The 5770-nt window shown below is 35.6% G+C and overlaps 1 non-coding gene across 1 annotated transcript; it reads right to left on the reverse strand.

The window, feature by feature from the left end:
• Positions 1-363: 363 nt before the first annotated feature.
• Positions 364-436, reverse strand: TRNAG-UCC (transfer RNA glycine (anticodon UCC)). The gene has a single exon. It is a non-coding gene; the product is annotated as a tRNA-Gly (tRNA).
• Positions 437-5770: the final 5334 nt, after the last annotated feature.

A 5770-nucleotide genomic window follows, 5' to 3' on the forward strand; every position in this document is an offset into this window, starting at 1 on the left:
CCACTTTGATTGTAACTGCTGAGTTTTTAGCGTTTTTTTTATATACTCTAGATACGAGTCCTTTGTTAGATATGTGGTTTGCAAGTGTGCTCTCCCAGTCTGTAGCTCATCTTTTCATTTTCTTAATAGGGTAATTCCAAAGCAAAAGTTTTAAATTTTTATAAAGTTCAATTTATTGAACTTTTTCTTGTATGGTGCTTTTGGTGTCATGCCAAAGAACTCTTCACCAAGCCTTAATTCATGAAGATTTTCTCCTACTTTTTTAATCATTTTATATTTACATTTAAATCTAGAATTAATTTTATTTTAAAAAGATATTTATTTATTTATTTTGGCCACGCTATGTGGCTTGTGGGATCTTAGTTCCCTGACCAGGGATTGAACCTGGGCCCATGGCAGTGGAAGTGCAGAGTCCTAACCACTGGACCACCAGGGAATTCCCTAGAATTAATTTAGAGTTCATTTTTGTATTAGGTGTAAGGTTTTCTTTTTTCTTTTTCTTTTTCTTTTTTTTTTTGCGTTACGTGGGCCTCTCACTGCTGTGGCCTCTCCCGTTGCGGAGCACAGGCTCCGGACGCGCAGGCTCAGAGGCCATGGCTCACGGGCCCAGCAGCTCCGCGTCATGTGGGATCTTCCTGGACCGGGGCACGAACCCGTGTCCCCTGCATCGGCAGGCGGACTCTCAACCACTGCGCCACCAGGGAAGCCCTCTTTTTTCTTTTTTGGCTTACAGATTAACAATTGCCTCAATGCCATCTGTGGAAAGACTATCTTTCCATTGAATAACTTTTATACCTTTGTCAAAAACCAGCTGGGCACATTTGTGTGGATCTATTTCTGGGATTGCAACTCTGTCCTATTGATTTATGTGTCTAGCCCTCTGCCAATACCATACTGCCTTAATTACTGTAGCTGCAATAATATGCCTAAGCATTAGGTAGGGTTATTCCTCCCACTACATTATTCTTTTTCAAAATTATTTTACACATTCTAGGTCCTGTGTTTTAACATAAAAATTTTAGACAAATAGGTCTACAGATCAGACAACAAAATATCTTTCTGGATTTCGATAGGGATTGCATTAAATAGATCAATTTGGAGAACTGACATTCTTACCATGTTGAGGCTTCTAATCCATTAACACAGTACATATTTCCAATATTTAGGTCATCTTTATTTTGTCATACTGTGCTTTCTAAAAGTGCTTTGTATTGTGATCATATTGTTCCTTCATATGCCTATAATAATATCACTATCTATTATGCATGGGATTGCACAAAGAAAGGGAAAAGAACAGAGGTTCCCAAACTACCATTCTGAAAAATAAACACATTAAAATACAGAACTTTAGTTTTATAAAAGTGCAAAGCACCCATTTCTGGGCATGTGTCCAGACAAAACTATAATTCAAAAAGATACATTCACCCCTAGGTTCATAGCAGCACTATTCACAGTAGCCAAGACATGCAAACAACCTAAATGTCCATCAACAGATGAATGGATAAAGAAGATGTGGTACATACATATAATGGAATACTACTCAGCCATAAAAATTAATGAAATAATGCCATTTGCAGCAACATGGATGCAACTAGAGATTATCACAGTAAGTCAGAAAGACAAATACCATATGATATCACTTATATGTGGAATCTAAAATATGACACAAATGAACCTATATATGAAACAGAATCATAGATACAGAAAACAGACTGGTGGCTGCCAAGGGAGAGAGGATTGGGGGCAGGGATGGAGTCGGAGGTTGGGTTAGCAGATGTAAGCTTTTACATATAGAAAGGATAAACAACAAGGTCCTACTGTATAGCACAGAGAACTATATTCAATACCCTATAATAAACCACAATGGAAAAGAATGTAAAAAAGAAAGTATATATGTATATGTGTGTGTGTGTGTGTGTGTGTGTGTGTGTGTGTGTGTGTGTGTGTATAGCTGAATCACTTTGCTGTAGAGCAGAAATTAACAAAACATTGTAAACAATTTTAAAAAAAGAAAAAAATGAAAAGCATATTTTTATTACATTGAAGGCTTACATTAGCATGTTTTTAAATTACTTTCTTTAGCCTACAGTTGTAAAATACATGCAGTAAAATGAAAACCAGTCCTTGCTTCTATTCTAATACTAACCAGTAATCCCTATATCATAAAATGGGTGAAATATTACTTAGAAAGAACTGATTAGGGTAAACTTAAAAATAAATAAGGAGTGTATTCTTAAGAAACTGAAAACCTTAATGGCAGCATTTTATATATATATATATATTTTTTAACATTTTTATTGGAGTATAATTGCTTTACAATGGTGTGTTAGTTTCTCCTTTATAACAAAGTGAATCCGTTATACATATACATATATCCCCATATCTCTTCCCTCTTGCACCTCCCTCCCTCCCACCTTCCCTATCCCACCCTTCTAGCTGGTCACAAAGCACCAAGCTGATCTCCCTGTGCTAAGTGACTACTTCCCACTAGCTATGCATTTTACATTTGGTAGTGTATATATGTCCATATATACACTACCACTCTCTCACTTCGTCCCAGCTTACCCTTCCCCCTCCCCGTGTCCCCAAGTCCATTCTCTAGTAGGTCTGCGTCTTTATTCCCATTCTTGCCCCTAGGTTCTTCGTGACCATTTTTTTTTTTAGACTCCATATATATGTGTTAGCATACGGTATTTGCTTTTCTCTTTCTGACTTACTTCACTCTGTATGACACTCTCTAGGTGCATCCACCTCACTACAAATAACTCAATTTCGTTTCTTTTTATGGCTGATTAATAGTCCATCATATATATGTGCCACATCTTCTTGATCCATTCATCTGTCAATGGACACTTAGGTTGCAGCATTTTATATTAACTGGGATGGGCCTGAGTCATTTTCCCCACTTATACTGTACAATTATTTAACAACTTTAAGAACTATGACTAATAGAGCTTCAAAGGATAAATAAGCTGGGAAGAAACAGGCATGATAACTAAGATTTTATATAAAGTTCACAAATTTATTGATTTGGGAAAAATCATTTCCGGGCCATTTCCCTTCTCCACAATGATCTATATTGGTTGAGATGTTATATTGGGTTGGCCAAAAGGTTCGTTCAGTTTTTTCCGTAAGATGGCTCTAGTAGCACTTAGTTGTCTTTAACTTCATTTGAAAAAATTTTGTTAGATTCTATTGTGACAGCAGTCATATCAGGGTGCATTTAATAAAAACATCAAAATTGGTGATATTACATTTTAAATTTTGATCTGTAGTAGTTCACTTCTTGTGTACAGAAGTACAATTAATTTTTTATGTGCATCTTGTATACTGAGACCTTGCTGAACTAATTATTTCTACGAGTAATTTTGTGGAATCCCTGGGATGTTTTACATTGCCCATCATAATATCTGCAAATAGGGAAAATTTTAACTTTTCCATTCTGGTTTTTATGCTTTTATTTACTTTTCTTACATTTTTGTGCTGGCTAGAACTTCCAATACTACAAAGAGTAGCAGGGCTGAAAGCAAATATCTTTGCCTTGATCCTGCTACTAGGAAAAAGGAATTAAAATCTTTCACCATTATTATGACGTTGGCTAGAGAATTTTCTAGATGTTCTTTATCAAGTTGAAGTCCTCTATTCCTAGTTTTCTGAGAGATTTTTTTTTAACATGATTGGGTGTTGAATTTCGTCTAACCTTTTTTTTTGGCATCAATTCATAAGATCATGTTATTATTCTTTTTTAGCTAGTTAATTTACCAAATTTTAAATGTTTGTCTCTATATCTATGAAGGTTATTGGTCTGTAGTTTTCTTCTTTTGTACCATGTTTGTCTGGTTTGGGAATCAGATTACCTCTTGTCTCATAAAACATGTTTGTAAGTATTGCCTCCTCTTCTATTTTCCGGACACTGACAGTTCTTTTCTTTAATCACATGAAAGATGTCATGCCATTTCCTTTGGGATTCTATGGCTTCTCATAAGAAATTCTGTCATTTGATTTTTTTTTTGTACCTATAAAGTGTCCTTTCCCTTTCACTGCTTTCAAGGTTTTTTCTTTTTTCTTTTTTTTCCTTTATCATTAGTTTTCAGAAGATTGACTATGATAGGTGCAGGCAGGGATCTCTTTGAGATTATCTCTTTGGGTTTTTCAGCTTCTTGAATCTGTAGGGTTTTGCCTTTTGCCAAATTAGGTTATTTTTAAGCCATTATTTCTTCAAGTACTTGTTCAGCAACACTTTTTTTTCTCTCCTTTCAGGACTCTGAGACATGCATCATAGATATTTTATTATAATCCCACAAGGTCGGTGAGGATCTGTTTATTTTTTGTCAGTCTATTTTCGTTCTTGTTCAGACTGGGTGATTTCTATTGTTCTAGCTTCCTGTTCACAGATTTGGCCCTCTGCCCCCTCCAATCTGCTATTAAGACCATCAACTGAATTTTATTTTGATTACTCTATTTTTCAGTTCTAAAATTTCATTTTGTTCTATATGTCTTCTATTTCTTGCTGAGACTTTCTATTTTTTGTTTGTTCCAAGCAAGTTTGTAATTGCTTATTGAACCATTTTTTAAATAATGGCTGCTTTAATATCCTTGGCAGATAATTCGATCACCTATGTCATTTCAGCGTAGGTGACTGTTGATTGTCTTTTTTCATTCAAGTTGAGTTTTTTTGTTCCTTGGTTTGATGAATGATTTTAAATGGAAGCCTGGACATTTAGGGTATTATGTTGTCAGACTCTAGACCTTATTTAAACCTTCAGTTTTAGCTAGCCTTTCCTGGCAATGCTTTGTTGGAAGATGGGAAGGGGGTTGCTCCCTTGCTACTACTAGGTAGGGTTGGAAGTCCAGGTTCCCCATTCAACCTATGTTGATACCTGAGATTATTTCTCTGTGTGTGTGTCTGCAAATTATACTGCCTTGACATTATTTTAATTTCCATTAAAATAGTAAATGGATATCTGGAGGCTTGTGGATTCATTTTTAAATATTCAGAGTTTTTTCCCCTGGACAAAAAAGAGCTACAACTTGCAAAACTCAAAGCATATCTTAACTGATATTTCCATAGACGATGAACTGTATGACACTTGCAAAATGATTTGATTTTAGAACTTGGTACTATATAGAGTCAAGACAGAAGACATTTACTTACTTATTAAATACATGTAAAACTAATTTATCTGTGTTGTAAAAATAATGCATGCCTAACTCATATATTGATTCTCAATCATTTTAGGAGGTAAATGTGTAGGAACTAATGAAGGTGTTTTAAGATTTCTGAATAAAAGAAAGTTATTATGAGTACAAAGAAATTAAACATATTGATGTCAGCGAGCTGAGGATCAGTATGAAGATTTCATGGTTGCATCTCTTATACTATATTAGTCAAGGTCCTGGCATGAAACAGGTAGAAACAAAAGCATGAGCAGAAAACAATTTGTTGAAATAGCCGTGGAGAGAGGTACAAGCAGGATGATGAGAATAAAGGATGGTGAGTCATCCAGGTGATAGTAAAAGCGGGAAGTTCCTTCCACCTCCAGTTCTGATGGGTCAAAGTGAGGGAATAATGTTGTCAGAATAGTAGTAGAGACACACAGTCAGTCACCAGCAGGACTTTAGTGAGGCACATGGAAAAGGAAAAACAAATACCTTAAAATCTTTTTCCACCTGCCCTCTGATATCCTGGTGTCACACAATTGGCTGATAGAGTGCAAGAGGCTTTGATGATGAAGAGCTAAGCTTCCCAGGGCAAAGAGTAGGGCAGAGA

Source organism: Neophocaena asiaeorientalis, unplaced genomic scaffold (assembly GCF_003031525.2).
Source record: "Neophocaena asiaeorientalis asiaeorientalis breed wild unplaced genomic scaffold, Neophocaena_asiaeorientalis_V1.1 scaffold640, whole genome shotgun sequence".
Lineage (NCBI taxonomy): Eukaryota > Metazoa > Chordata > Mammalia > Artiodactyla > Phocoenidae > Neophocaena > Neophocaena asiaeorientalis.